The sequence below is a fragment of the Musca domestica genome, unplaced genomic scaffold (assembly GCF_030504385.1).
Source record: "Musca domestica strain aabys unplaced genomic scaffold, Musca_domestica.polishedcontigs.V.1.1 44, whole genome shotgun sequence".
Lineage (NCBI taxonomy): Eukaryota > Metazoa > Arthropoda > Insecta > Diptera > Muscidae > Musca > Musca domestica.
In genome coordinates, this window is record NW_026712334.1 from 4,695,001 (window position 1) to 4,709,552 (window position 14,552).

Consider the following 14,552-nt stretch of genomic DNA (forward strand, 5'->3'; position numbering starts at 1 on the left):
CATATATCTTTTATATAGTGCAAAAAGTAGTGATATAGTCCAAACTGATACATAGAAATATGTATATCAAATTTATTGAGGTTTGAAACGAAATGGACAATATTGTTCCACTCCTTCGGAACCTACTCCATAGAGGCTCTGAACCTATAAGAATCGAACAGTGGCTGAGAGAATATATATGTCGGCAAAACCGACTGATACTTTTTTACATGGTTTGTTTCCATGTTTTTATCCAATGTATGCCTTGTTTGCATTCGTTTTCCATATTATTTGCACGATTTGATGTTTTTTTCCATTGTTTTCAAATATTTAAAGAGAGAAAAAACCATTTTGAATTTGGCCCAGTTATACCAATTTGATAAGGTGCAGTATAGAAAACCAACAACGACGAACTGCCAATTGAAGACATATGGTTCCGCCGCCGCCATATGTTTGCATGTGGTTCCGACCAACAATGTTTACAGATGCGAAATAAACATGAAAAGTAAAAGCAAATAAAGCTAAATTATAATTGATGGGTGGGAAGAAGCATGTTTTCTTTTTTTGTGCACAGCTATTAAAAATGAAATAAGAAAAACTAAAAAAAACTAAAACTTAAAGAAAGTCGAACATTTATTTCCAATTTTATGCGGATAATCAAAACTAAAACCTTTTGTGGGGAAGGTATCAGAAGTAGAGAACCGATAAATTCCATGTTCACATAAGATCTCTGGTCGAGAGAAATATTTGACCAAGTTTGAACGGAACCACTGACTTGTTACGCAAGTTACGATAGATATATGTATTTAAAATTGCGACCCTTTTCGGGAGGTAACCGAAGGAGTAGGCTGATATCTATTATTTTCACGTCAGATCTTGTGTTAATAAAAATATTGGGAAGTGTGGAAAGTGAATAGGAAACTGATTTTACATTTTATGTGCCTTTTAGATATTCTAAATGTTGGCCCCTTTGCGGAAGAGGTACCAGAAGAAGTGAGTCCATATCTGCCATCTTAATACCAGATCTTTGGATGAGTGAAATGTTGAAGTAAATCATATGCTTATTTTTCATTTTATGAGAGTTATAATTATATAAATGTTGACTCGTTCTGGGGATGGTACCAGAAGGAATGGACCTATCTTGTGTTAATAAAAATATTGATGTGTGTATATCTCCCAGAAGCTGTACCGCTCGATATTCAGTATTTTGACCATACTATGAGTCCCATTTTCTAACAGAATTATTTACAATTTGGCATTTAGAGTTCATAATTGATTCAAACTCATGTGTCACGTTTTCCTATAGCTCCCATATAGTGGTATCTCTCTATATTCGCTATTTATAGGATTAAATGGGCTCTATCTCCGTTTGTAGAACATTGTTCATTTCATCTAGTTTTATTTTGTATGTATTTCACATCACCAGAGTCGAAAATCTAAAAAAAATAAATTTATTCATTGGAAACAATTGAATGACCGAAAGTGGGTTATTTGTTGAATACAAACGTCGAAAATTCCACGACCAAATATTGTGAAATGTAGTCCTCTGTTGAGGTCAGTCTATTTCAATAAATTTCAATTTTTATGAAAACGCAAATAAATTATGGCTTCCTTTGTCGGCTTCACGCCTTGAGGATGTTAAGTTTAGGCGGAACCGAAGTAAATTTTTTTTGCAGCTTCAATAAAAAATATGATATAAGTGAACAGAGTCCAATGCTATCGTGTTGTTCTAAGCAGATTTTCCATCACGCTATTGAAATTCATAATTAAATATTGGAAAAAAGTGTTCTATTTGAAGAGATCAATCGAATTAAAATTAATAAGCACCCAACTTGTTTTTCTGAAAATGAAAAAAAGAATATTTTCTTTGCTATCTCACGAGCTATCATCACCACTATCGTTGTTTAATAGCTTTTCGATAAATTCGGAAAATCACAAAACACTTCTAGAATCGTGCGTTTTCTTTGGTTCTTCAATCTAGTGACGTCAGACAATGAATTCGATTTTGATGTTTTTTTTTTTGAAAATGTTCAGTTTTGGGGTTAAACAAATTCAAAAACAAAAAAAAAAAAAACAGTGAAATTTTGGTTGTGGTTCTTGCCATAAAATCCATAAATGTTTCTATAAGAAAATATATTTTAAGATTTTATTTTTGTTTGGACTACACTACTGAATAATGTGTCTGTAACTTGCTGATATTTCCATTATGGCCAGAGCTTGTTGCTTTTAAATGATTTTCAATTAGAAATCCAAAAAAAGACAACAATGTTGTATTCCCAAATTTCGTTTGTATTGGCATCAATTGCCAAATTCCATGTATATCTTCAAAATATTTTTATTTTGTTTTTTTTTTTTTTTTTTTGGAAATAAAAAGTACACAGAAATTACGAATTTTAAAAATATTTTCTCAAGGACTTTCCTCAGTTCGTCTATAAAGACATCTTTCAAATAGCCTATGGCCGTCTACAGAGACTGCCTACATACTGATATTCCTCAGACAGTCTATAGAGAGCCCCTTAAGACCGTCTGTTGGTACTCTCAGAGACCCAACTCATGTCCCCTATTGATATTGTGAAGTTTGTGGTTGATAGAATTATTTAGATATATCAAGTTTGAATCGATATCTCTGACTTGTTTCGTCAATTATGAGAAATTTAAGTATTGAAAACTTGATCTTTGTGGCTGAGGTGGGTCTATGAAATTTAAAAATAATCCAATGCTTATTTCGAATTTCATGAAAATTCAAAATGTTAAACCATTTTTGGGGGAGGTACCAGAAGAAGTGGACTGATATATTCCACCTGCACACTAGATCTTGTGGTAATAAAAGATAATCGGATGTCTATTTCGTATTTTATGAGAGATATAATTAGAGAGAGATAAAATTATTGCAAAAGGGACCCACATCAAATATTTATTTTTAAAACTATTTCAACGTCTTCATAAGCAAACCCTAGAAACAACATTGACCTCAGTATCCAAATACCAAATTTAGTAAAATTTAGTACGAATATCGAAAAAAATATCCAAAATTAGAAAAATGTAGTATTTTTTGAATAATTATAGTAGAGTTTGCAAATCCACCACCATATACCAACAGCGACCTCAATATCAAATTTCGGTATTCCAGGGTAATAAAAGATAATCGGATGCCTATTTCGTATTTTATGAGAGATATAATTATTCAAAATTTTGACCCGTTGTGGGAGAGGTACCAGAAGTAGTGGTCCGATATACTCTATCTTCACATCTCATCTTGTGTTGATAGGAATATTGGGACGTACCGAGTTTGAAAGGAATCAGATGCTCATTTCGCGTTTTATGAGTTTTATGGTTACTCACAATTTTGACCCTTTATGGGGGAGGTACCAGAATTTGTGGTCCTACTTTCCACATTCATAACAGACCTAGAGTTGTTTGAAATATTTGGAGACAATTGCGCTCTGATTTCACATTTTTTGAGTGTTAAGATTATTTCACATTTTGACCCTTTGTGAGGGAAGTACTAGAAGGAAAATGTCTATATTGTCCATTTTCGCACCTTACCCAACGCAGATGCATCCATTAGGATTTGCAGATTTTGAATAAAATCGAAAAATCAGTAAACATTTTTACATTTTGTGGGGTTAGTACCGGAAGGAGTGGTCCGATATACTATATCTTAACTCCTCATCTTGTGTTGATAGGAATATTGGGAGGTACCGAGTTTGAAAGGAATCGGATGCTTATTTCGCGTTTTATGAGCTTCATGGTTATTCACAATTTTGACACTTTGTGGGGGAGGTACCGGAATTTGTGGCCCGCCTTTCCACTCTCATACCAGACATAGAGTTCTTAGTAATATTGGGATGTGTGAAATTTCAAGACAATCGGGCTCTGATTTCACATTTTATGAGTGTTAAGAATATTCCCCATTTTGACTCTTTGTGAGGGAAGTACTAGAAGGAAAATGTCTATATTGTCCATTTTCGCACATTACCCAACACAGATGCATCTATTAGGACTTGCAGATTTTGAATAAAATCGAAAAATCAGTAAAAATTTTGACATTTTTTGGGGTTAGTACCGGAAGGAGTGGTCCGATATACTATATCTTAACTCCTCATCTTCTGTTGATAGGAATATTGGGACGTACCGAGTTTGAAAGGAATCGGATGCTTATTTCGCGTTTTATGAGCTTCTTGGTTATTCACAATTTTGACACTTTGTGGGGGAGGTACCGGAATTTGTGGCCCGCCTTTCCACTCTCATACCAGACATAGAGTTCTTAGTAATATTGGGATGTGTGAAATTTCAAGACAATTGGGCTCTGATTTCACATTTTATGAGTGTTAAGATTATTTCACATTTCGGCCCGTTGTGAGAAATATCAAGATTTGTAGAGTTTAAATAATATCGGATAATCCTTTCTTGTTCTATAAGTTATATTATTTTCAGTAAAAATTTTGACGTTTTGTGGAATGTGGTACAAGAAGGAGTGAGCCGATCTTCTCCATCTTCATACTCGAACTGAGTTTAATAATAATAAACTAACAAATCGGAAACTACCTTCGATTATCGGGCGCAGCAGCCAGACAGACGGATGGACAGACACCCCTAGATCGACTCCAATTGTCCTGAAACGGATTTGGTACAAAGACTCGCTCAGCCTGACTATATACAGGGTTGCCCATATTCGACGGACCCATCTGGCAACGCCATAACTTTTGACAGAGATGTCACATCGATTAATGACATACCGCATTTGAAGCGTCAGTCCAAGCAGATTTTTACCATGAACCAAAACACGCCACGCGATCGTTCTGATATTTACATTCAACAGAAGAAGTCAATTGTGAAAACTCAACGTGCTTTTAAAACATTAAAAAATGTGAGAAGTGCGCCTTCTAAGAAAAATTTTCGACTGGTAAGGCTCTTTCTAATCCGAAGAGGCCATATAAAAGTCGACTAAGGCGATCGGCCGAGAATATCGCTGCCGTACGAGCCAGTGTTGAGAGGTCCCCAAGAACATCCCAAAAACGCCGTTCTCAGCAGTTGGGCATGGCTCGGATGGATTACTCGCATTGATTTGCATTTGTTCCCGTGTAAAATTCAATTGACGCAAAGAATGTTGCCTGTGGACAATCCTCGGAATGGGCCCAAAGGTCCGTCGAATATGGGCAACCCTGTATGTGGGGCGTCTTATAGAAGGTAAAGAGAAACTTTAGAAATGAAAGTATCTAAATTAAATATTCGAACTAATTCCATTTTAACTGCAAATGCCAAGGAAATAGGTTTGCGAATGTGCAATTGAAGTCGCCAAAATATTAAAAACGTGACCGTATATCAATTTTTTGTTCAGTTGTTGGTATATATTTGAGAACGTCAAAAACCAAATTTGAACCATATTTCGTTACTTTTATGGAATTAGGTCGGATCTTCTATGGAATGAAGACCTTCACCGGATCTTCTATGGATCGAATACCGTTAAAGAGCCTATATGTAGATAGCAGTGGTAATATTCACAACCCGTACAACATTCATTTGTTGGTCTTGATGGATTCAATTCTAAAAAGTCCCCCATTACTAAGCAATTATAACTGTGTTTTATTTACTCGCTAAACACAAACGTTAGATTATTAACAATTCACAACTTCATTTACACAAATTGTTGAATTCATCGCATTTTCAAAATATAGAACAGAAAAGAGAAGAGGTAGGTAGAAGACAAATCACATGACTGCACGTTTTATGTGGATAAAGAATAAAATAAAAAAACTTGAAATTTTTTATTATGCTTCTGATGCCAACAAAGATGGGCAATACTTTGCCCTGCCCTGCCCCTCCTTGCCAAGTCGCACAACAAATGTGTCATAGAACAGTTTGAGTAATCTTTATTTCCAACACCATTATTATTAGCTCCATTTTATTGTAGTTCTTGTAGATAGTTATTAGATAGGGAGAGATGGGTACTTCAAAAGGTGTGTTTACATTTAGCTTCAGGGGGTATCTTTGTCTTATAGATAGTTTTTTTGTTATTAGTTTTTCCCCTGTTCTTTACTTGAAGCTACCGTTATTAGATTTGTTTTGCACTAAGGCAACAGATGTTCATCTGAGCAATTAATGAAATGCCAAGGGGATATTTTTGCCTTACGCATGTTTGGGGACAATATTTGTTCAAGCTTAGGGTCTTCTGAGATCTCAATAATTATAATCGAAAATAAAACTTTGAATGACGAAGAAATGTGAAAACATTTTTGATACTTGTAATTATGTGGTCTTTTATTTCAACTCTTTGGATTATTATAAATTTTTTAAATATTTGTTAAATTCCCTCTGTTCGATGATGGACAGAATTGGAGATGCATGTATTTAAAAAAAATTATGGTCTTCAAATGTAAATAAACATCTTATTTGTACTTCTTGGATAGCTTAAATTTTAAATATAAAACACTTTACTGTACAATGTAAAAAGTCTTTTCGGAAAATGTGTAGCCGCTTTGTTCTTATCACACACAATTTTGTAAGGAAGGCAGTCGATCTCCATGCTTTAAAAATAGAACGAACGTGTTTAAAAGCAATACAAGATTTTCAACTACCAGTTGCGTTTTCCATTTTCAAATGAGAAAAAATCACTTTCCCCGTTTTTACATTTGATTTATGACCACAAGTGTGTTGTAATTATAAGTTATGGACTTAAGATTACACTCAAAAAAATCTATGTTCAAATTACTTTTGAATGAGGATGAAATATCAAGTCACGGAAGAATCTCAAGTCCATGGTTTAAAATTGTCCCATACAACTTCTCTTAGAGGTACTTTTGTATAATATATAATTGTATAATAACATATTTGAATTATATATATTTTGAAAATTTTCAGAATTTAAAATTTGTATAACCTTAGACCTAATGTTACAGAGGGTATATACAGGGTGAGATAAAATAACGACAACAAAGTCAAACGCCATATTTTTACATTTTTTTTTTTAAATTTTATTCAATGAAATCAAAAAATGTCGGAAATAGCATCAAAATGTAGAATAAGTTTAGATTTGTTCGAGTTGCTCACCTTTGGCACGACACTTTGGTATTTTTTAGTGCCAACCTTGCTTTTTAAAATACTCCAGACACAATAGTCCAACGGTTTGGTATCCGGAGATTTTTGTGGCCATTGTGCGCTGGAAATGAAGCGACAAACCTCATTTTGTAACCATTCTTGGGTAGCGCGTGCTGAGTGCGATGGTGATGTTTGCGTGCCCAAGGCTTTAATACACCCTCCAGAATATTTGCGCGATAATATTCGGCATTTATTCTGATGCCACGATGATGATACGGCCTATACCATCACCATGGCCGTCGCTTCTGACTCTGACCTGACCTCTTCAGCAAGGAAACACGATCATTTTGTTTCTTTACAAACTGCTGGACAACGAATGTTTTCTCATCGGAGAAGACCAAATTCGGCAGTTCACCACTTTCGGCCAAGCAAGGCAACTCTTTAGCTCTTTTGAGTGCATTTTCTTTCTGTTGCGGTGTAAATTCTTGCACTTTTTGGAGTTTCAATGGCTTTACCCAGGGCTAATTTTTCAATATTTGACGAATGGAATATTGCGATATGTTCAGCTCACGAGCCATTTTTCGGTCACTGCGACTCGGGTTTTGATCAAGTCGCTTCTTTACTTTTCGAGCCATTTCTGCTGATGTTGCTGTTTCATTCGTCCACTTCCTTGACGTCGGGCTACGCCACCAGTATCACTGTAACGAGTGATGATACGAGACATAAAAGATTTATTCGCATTTAAATGCTGGAGTGCCCTAACGATAGTCATTTGTGGTATTCCAGCCATATATAAAGAAATCACACTATCACGCTTAAATTCCATCACGAATAACCTTTTTTCTGGGAAATTCTCACCAAAATGCTTTTGTACGTTTGTAAACAATATAATGAGCTGTCACTGGAATAATTTTAACAGCTGTCGGACGAGTGGCTTAGAAATGATAGCAGTCTGAAGTTGGTTGCAGTTTTTTCATCTCACCCTGTATATATATTTTTCTAGCAAGTACCCTCTACTTCGTCGGCGAAAAATCCACCTTAAAATTTTAGAATCGATCCAAAAGTTCGTGTTACGCCTTTTTAGTACTCAAAATGCACAATTTGTTCAGATTGAAAACAAATTATAATCAAAGCTTCATAGATCATACTATATTTTCAGACTTTCGTGGTTTAATATATTATTCGAGTTTTTCCTTTTCCGGAAAGAATAATAGGAAAATGTTTATCTTTTACAACAAAAAGTTGTCAAAATCCTTTATTGTGACATTTACCGAGGAGGATTTTAGTAAAATTATTGCAAAAGGGACCCACATCAAATATTTCTGTTCAAAACTATTTCAACGTTTTCATAAGCAAACCCTAGAAACAACATTGACCTTAATATCCAAATACCAAATTTAGTACGAATATCGAAAAAAATATCCAAAATTAGAAAAATTTAGTATTTTTCGAATAATTATAGTACGCGTTTGCAAATCCAACACCATATACCAACAGCGACCTCAATATCAAATTTCGGGATTCCAGGAATGTATACACTCAATACCAAATTTAGTAAGACTCAAACAGGTATCGTAATATAAAATTTCATGGTTTCAGCTCTATCCCTTTACCCAATACCAAATTTAGTGGTATTTAGTACTTTTCGTACAGTTATAGTACACATTTCCAAAATCATCTCCATATCTCAATTTCAGATAACAACAGAGATCTAAATATACAATTTGAGGATTGTAGCCCTATACCTTCACCCAATATTAAATTTGTTCCATTTCCTACTTTTCGTTCAGGTGTAGGACGCATTTCAAACCATCGCCTAAACCCAAACACAGATATCATCAGTAATCTATGAGAGGTTATTTTAAGGACCTAATGAAAAATATTTTTTAAAGACTTCAAAGCTTTGGATTTTTAAGTGTATTTACTGACTTATTCTTTCAATCTTTTTTAAAAAAATATTTTTTTTAAGAAGAATTTGTGCTATCATTTTAGTGAAGATTATTATTATTGTTTCGTTTTTTTTTTTCTAGTGTAGTATACAATTTGTACCATTCGAGTTTTGTCTCTCTCTCTCTCTCTGAAAATCAAAACTGGGAAATGCGTTACAATTTACAAACATTAAAAGTACAACAAATTTATATACATTTTATAAACACATTTCTCAGCTGTTTTTAGTTTCAACGTATTAGTATCAAAATAAAAAAAGCCAAAAAGAAATATGGAAAAAGATGACACTAATACCTTAACAACATTAAATGGAAAAAACTACAAGTCTACCAAGCAACTAGGTTAGGAGGAGACTCAGTGTAGAGTCATCGCAATCAGAAGACTAGATTGCCGAAAGCAAAAAAAAGACACATTTATAAACCCCTATCTACCCCCTTCCGTTTCTGATGCTTATTTGCTCACTGAAAATAAACCGGTGTGTGACTAAATGGAGTTCCAATATTTGTATCTCCCAATGCCTCAATAAAATTGGGTCTTCGTAATGTTTTCACGATGTTGTTGTATGTGAACAGTTTATTTTTTTTATGTTTTTGAAAATATTGTGTGAATTTGGCTCAAACGTCATCGTCATTACCTACCTCTTTTTATGCCGTTTATGTATTTCGGTGTAAGCCATGTATGTAGTGTGTTACCAATGCTACTTCTGTTTTTCTTCTCTAGTTCCTACATTTCAAACATATAGTCTCGTATCTTTAGCGTCATCGTCGTAGCTATTTGTCTTTAGTTTGTTTGTTGTTTTTTGCTTTCTGCTCTGTATCTGCCTGCAGCTGCAAATTATTGTAAAAAAACTCGAGCATTTAACCCTTTCGCTACAAGTTTTTACTGGGTTGCTAAAAAAATCGAATTTTTTGGATTTCTACTATTATTTGCTGTGTAAATAACAATCAATACTTACATTTTAAAAATTTTAATCCTAAATGTGTTTTTCAGAATGTATCCATATGGATACAAAAGTACTGAGTGGTAAATAAAAATGCTGGTATATTATTTTATTTAATTATTGAAATTTTATTTTTATTAGTAGTTTTGAAATACAAAATTAATTTTTTGATTAAGAGCAAATTTTGCTTTATGTAGAAACTAAAACAAGTAAAAATATAATTCATATCATTACAATAAAATAACACAAAATAAATTATTAATCCATATTTAATATATAAAGTATAATCTGAAAAGAAAAAATTATTCACTTCACATGATGGTATTGCTTAAAGCAGTTTCTCGATCCATTGGGAATGCACAGGAAAATATTGCACTTTGAACATTTAAATCGTGTTTGTCCTTTACATCCTTCGACTTTACATCTACCTTTATTTGTCATGTGTTCTGGCCAATGCTGATAACCGTCATATCGAACAGAATTTGAAGGTGTGGCTTGACGTTTCCTCTTGAGGGTCATTGCGTTAGTTGAAGATTCTTCATTTTGGCATAATGTTGGGCGTCCACGCTCACGAGAACTTGCCTGCTGCTTTGATCGAGCTAAAAGGCCATCAGCAATATCATTTCGAAAGCACAGTAAGTCCACATGCTGATTTTTCATATTATTTTTCTCGTGGTCCATTCTATATTCTAACCACGAGTTACATACAACCAAATCAATAAAGTGGTCAAATATTTTCAGAGTCCACTTTCCAGTTCTAATCGAAATTCTATACAACGAAAGAAGAAAATCAATTTTATCTACTCCTCCCATATTCTTGTTGTACTCTGATACAATGTGTGGTTGTGTTACATTAATACTTTTCTTTTTTTCAACACAAAATCGGGACACTTTATTAATGGGCTCATGGCCATGAATTGATGACACGAGTTGCACAATTCCTCCATCAAGCCATCGAAGAAGAAAAATATTATCTGTTCTTTCTACTTGGTAGTCAAAACTACCACGTCCTTCTTTTTTCAAATCCTTTTCAGATTTTAATTCAACTTTGCCGACTCTATTTCCTCTTATAGTACCAGTAGCCCAAATTCCTTTATGCCGTAAATATAATAACAAATTAAGAGTCGTAAAATAATTATCAAAATATAGTTTATGATTCTTTTCCTCTGGAACAGTTTTTACAAGATGAATTACAATATCAGAACAAAAACCTAGCCCTTCGCCTGATAGTATTGTTCCTTTTCCCTGATATATCTCAAAATCATAAACTATACCCTTTGAACTGCATAGGCAAAATATTTTCATTCCCCATTTGATGGGTTTTTTAGGCATATACTGTCTCAATGAAGTTCTTTCCTTAAAAGGGACCATCATTTCATCCACACAAAGATTTTCATCTTTTGGAATATGATAAGACTTTTTTGTGAACATATTTATTATAGGACGTACCTTAAAGAGCTTGTCGTCTGCTGGTTGGTCTACTGTAAACTTTAAATTATTTCGCAAAGAATGAAATCTATTCTTGCTCATATTTTCTGGGAATGATGGTATTACGGTGCCCATTTCCAATACATATCCAAACGCGGATATCCAATGGTACCAATCAGTATTTCTAGAGCTATAAAATTTATTAGTTCATCCTTTGATAAATTTAGAGACTTTCCACATTTAGCCATTGATGCATGGTTTGTTGAATATACTATTTGTTGAAGGAAGTCTTCTGTAAAGTACTCCGAGAAATACTCGACAGGCGATTTCATATTTTTTTTGGGATATGTTTCAGAAAATGAAGTATCTTGGTTAGCCAAATTATCTTTTTTCCAGCGAAATTGTGCAGCCTTTTTATGTGGAAAACGTGGAGTTTCGGAAATTATTGGACTCTCTTTAACGGTTACCTCTGCTGCAAGACGTTCCTCGATCTCAATAATTCCATCGCCTGCATCGTTATCGTTATCAACATAGATATCTTGTAAGATAATTTCATATGGACCTTCTCTTGAAAGTTCTTCTACTAAAAAGCTGTTATTATTTTCAGAAGCATTGTACAAGTTGCTTATAAGTTCAGATTTTTCCGATTCATCCGAAATATCCGAATCATCAAAATTGGTTAAAATTTTTTCAATTTCAGAATTTTTAAGCCTGTTTGCCATTTTTTATGTTTTAATATTGTATGAGTGCAGAAAAATAACGTCTGTATCGTATCAACATCAAATGCAAAATGATTTGCGTGGATAATGTTTACTACCACAACTCTCGTTTGTATCCATATGGATACATACAATTTTAAAAAATCGGCAGAGCTTTCCTTTGTTTTAAAATCAAAAATTGTAAATGGCGAAAGATAAAATAAACGTTGCTCTTTATAACTGTTAAGTTGTAGAAAAAATAATATTGGTATTTATGCATGTATTTTGGAAAATAAAATAACCATTTTTACGAAAAAAAAATACGGAAAAAATTGTTTCTATTAAATTGCTATATTTTTGTCAGTTTTGTTAAGAATAACTACAATTTATTTTGAAACTTGTTAAGAAAGCCTCAAATAACAAGTATTTGTATATACTTAGGCCAAAACATCGATTCCGAAATTGCAAGATGAGTTTAAAGTTCAATGTATCCATATGGATACAATGGAGCGAAAGGGTTAAAGCTCTTTGGAAATAAAATCAGTCATAAAGTTCATTCAACTTTTCATGTGTGTGTGTGTGGACTTGGATTCGTTGTTGTTTGTGCTGTATCTTTTTTGTCTTAAACAGCAACAAATTGTATCACAACATTTTTTGGGACCAAAGTCGATATCGTAGTAACTGAATACGTGTGAAATTACATAAAAACCGATTTGAATCAAAGCGGATTTGCTTTTTGGTCAACAAAATTGATAACTTGATTTATCTATCTGTGTGCAATCACGCATTTTATTGTTATGTAAAGGAAACTACAGAAATGTAAATATGTATATATAAAAGACTAGGGAAACAGATTGACTGACTGAGAATGAACGCTTAGACGAAATGGCAAGGTAGAATTTTGACATTTTGCACGAAGTTCAGTCTTGTTGCGTAGGCGTATGATAAGTCTAAGTTTTGGGAAATACGTACTAAAAGTGTACCAAAAGTACTTAACTGTACTAAAAATTGAATACTTTTTATTGCACAAACGGAATGAGCTAGCTGCTAAATGGTACTAAATTTGGAACAGATTGGTTCAAGGTGAACGAATAAAGCTGGAATTTTGTATTGGGGTCCCTGTTGGTGGTAGGTTTGTGATAAAGTTGTGATATTGGAAGTGCTTACCACACGTGCACGAAAATTACTAAATAGTACTATATTTGGTACAATTTGGTATTGGGAGAACGGGGTGATTGAACTCTGAAATGTCTATTAGTATCGCTGTTCATGTGTAGCCTGGACATATGCAAGTGGTTTCGGAAATGTGTATCATAATTGTACGAAAAGTACTAAATTGTACTAAATTTGGTCTTGGTTGAGAGGATAGACACAAAATTCGGAATTTTGATATTTAGATAACTGTTGGTGGGCCTGAAAATATGTGCCATAATTGTTCGAGAAGTACTAAATAGTGCTAAATTGGTTGAAGAAATAGAGCTGATACCGTGAAGGTTTATATTGCAATAACTGTTGGTGTCTAGGATTGAAATATGGAACGGTTTTGCAAATGAGTACTTGAATTATTCGAACAGTACTAAATGTTACTAAATTCGATATTGTGTGAATGTATAGAACTAGAATCCCGAAATTTGATATTGAGATCTCTGTTGGTATCCGGTGCTAAGATCCGGTGGTGGTATTGCAAATGCGTACTATAATTGTTCGAAAATAACTACATTGTTTTTGTATTCGTACAAAATATTATTAAAATTGATATGGAGCTGAAATTTGATATTGAGGTCACCGTTGGTTTCTAGGTTTACATGTGGAGACGTTGAATGAGTTTTGGACAGAAATATTGGATGTAGGTCCATTGTGCAATAGTTTTACTAATTTCCCCCTCTGTAAATTTCATATTTAAAGATTTGTGTTTTTTGGTGTAAAAATTAAACATTTTTCTATTATTCTTTTTCCCAAAAAGGAAGAACTTGAATAATATATAAAACCTTGAAAATTTAAAAATTTGGTACGATATATGAGTTTTGATTAAAATATTTTTTGAAACTGAACAAATTGTGCATTTTTAATTACTAAAGGGTCTAACACGAACTGATGGAATGAATCTAATCTTTGTTCGCTTTTAGTGTCAAAGACACTCTGTTTATTTTCGGGTGATTTGTACTTTATAAGTACTTGGTTAGTAGATTAACTTGTAAGAAGTTACGTCTGCCAAAAATAGTTAGGAAACCCATTATTTGGTAATGAGGTCTCCCTCTTCGATGTGGGAAAACTAAGTCTAGAACAAGATCTGGCCTACGAACTATGATCGCAGTCTTTTTCTGGTATCTAGTGTGGATCACTTCCAAAGTTGGATTACTAGCCGCTGGATTGCATTTTTGAATTCCAATGATTTTATTAAAGTTTCCTTTTTCCTTTTTTTTCTTTTAGAAATAACTCAAATGAACCATACATCATTTATGGTAAACAAACAAAAAATTGTTTCCTTCCTGTATTTGTTGAATGACGATGGTGAGAAGCCA

General features: G+C 33.6%; 1 protein-coding gene across 2 annotated transcripts in view; it reads left to right on the forward strand.

Annotated features, from left to right (window-relative positions):
* LOC101887670 (ras-related protein Ral-a) overlaps window positions 1–14,552 on the forward strand; it is a 49,161-nt gene that overhangs the window by 11,423 nt on the left and 23,186 nt on the right. The gene's annotated exons all lie outside the window — the stretch shown is intronic.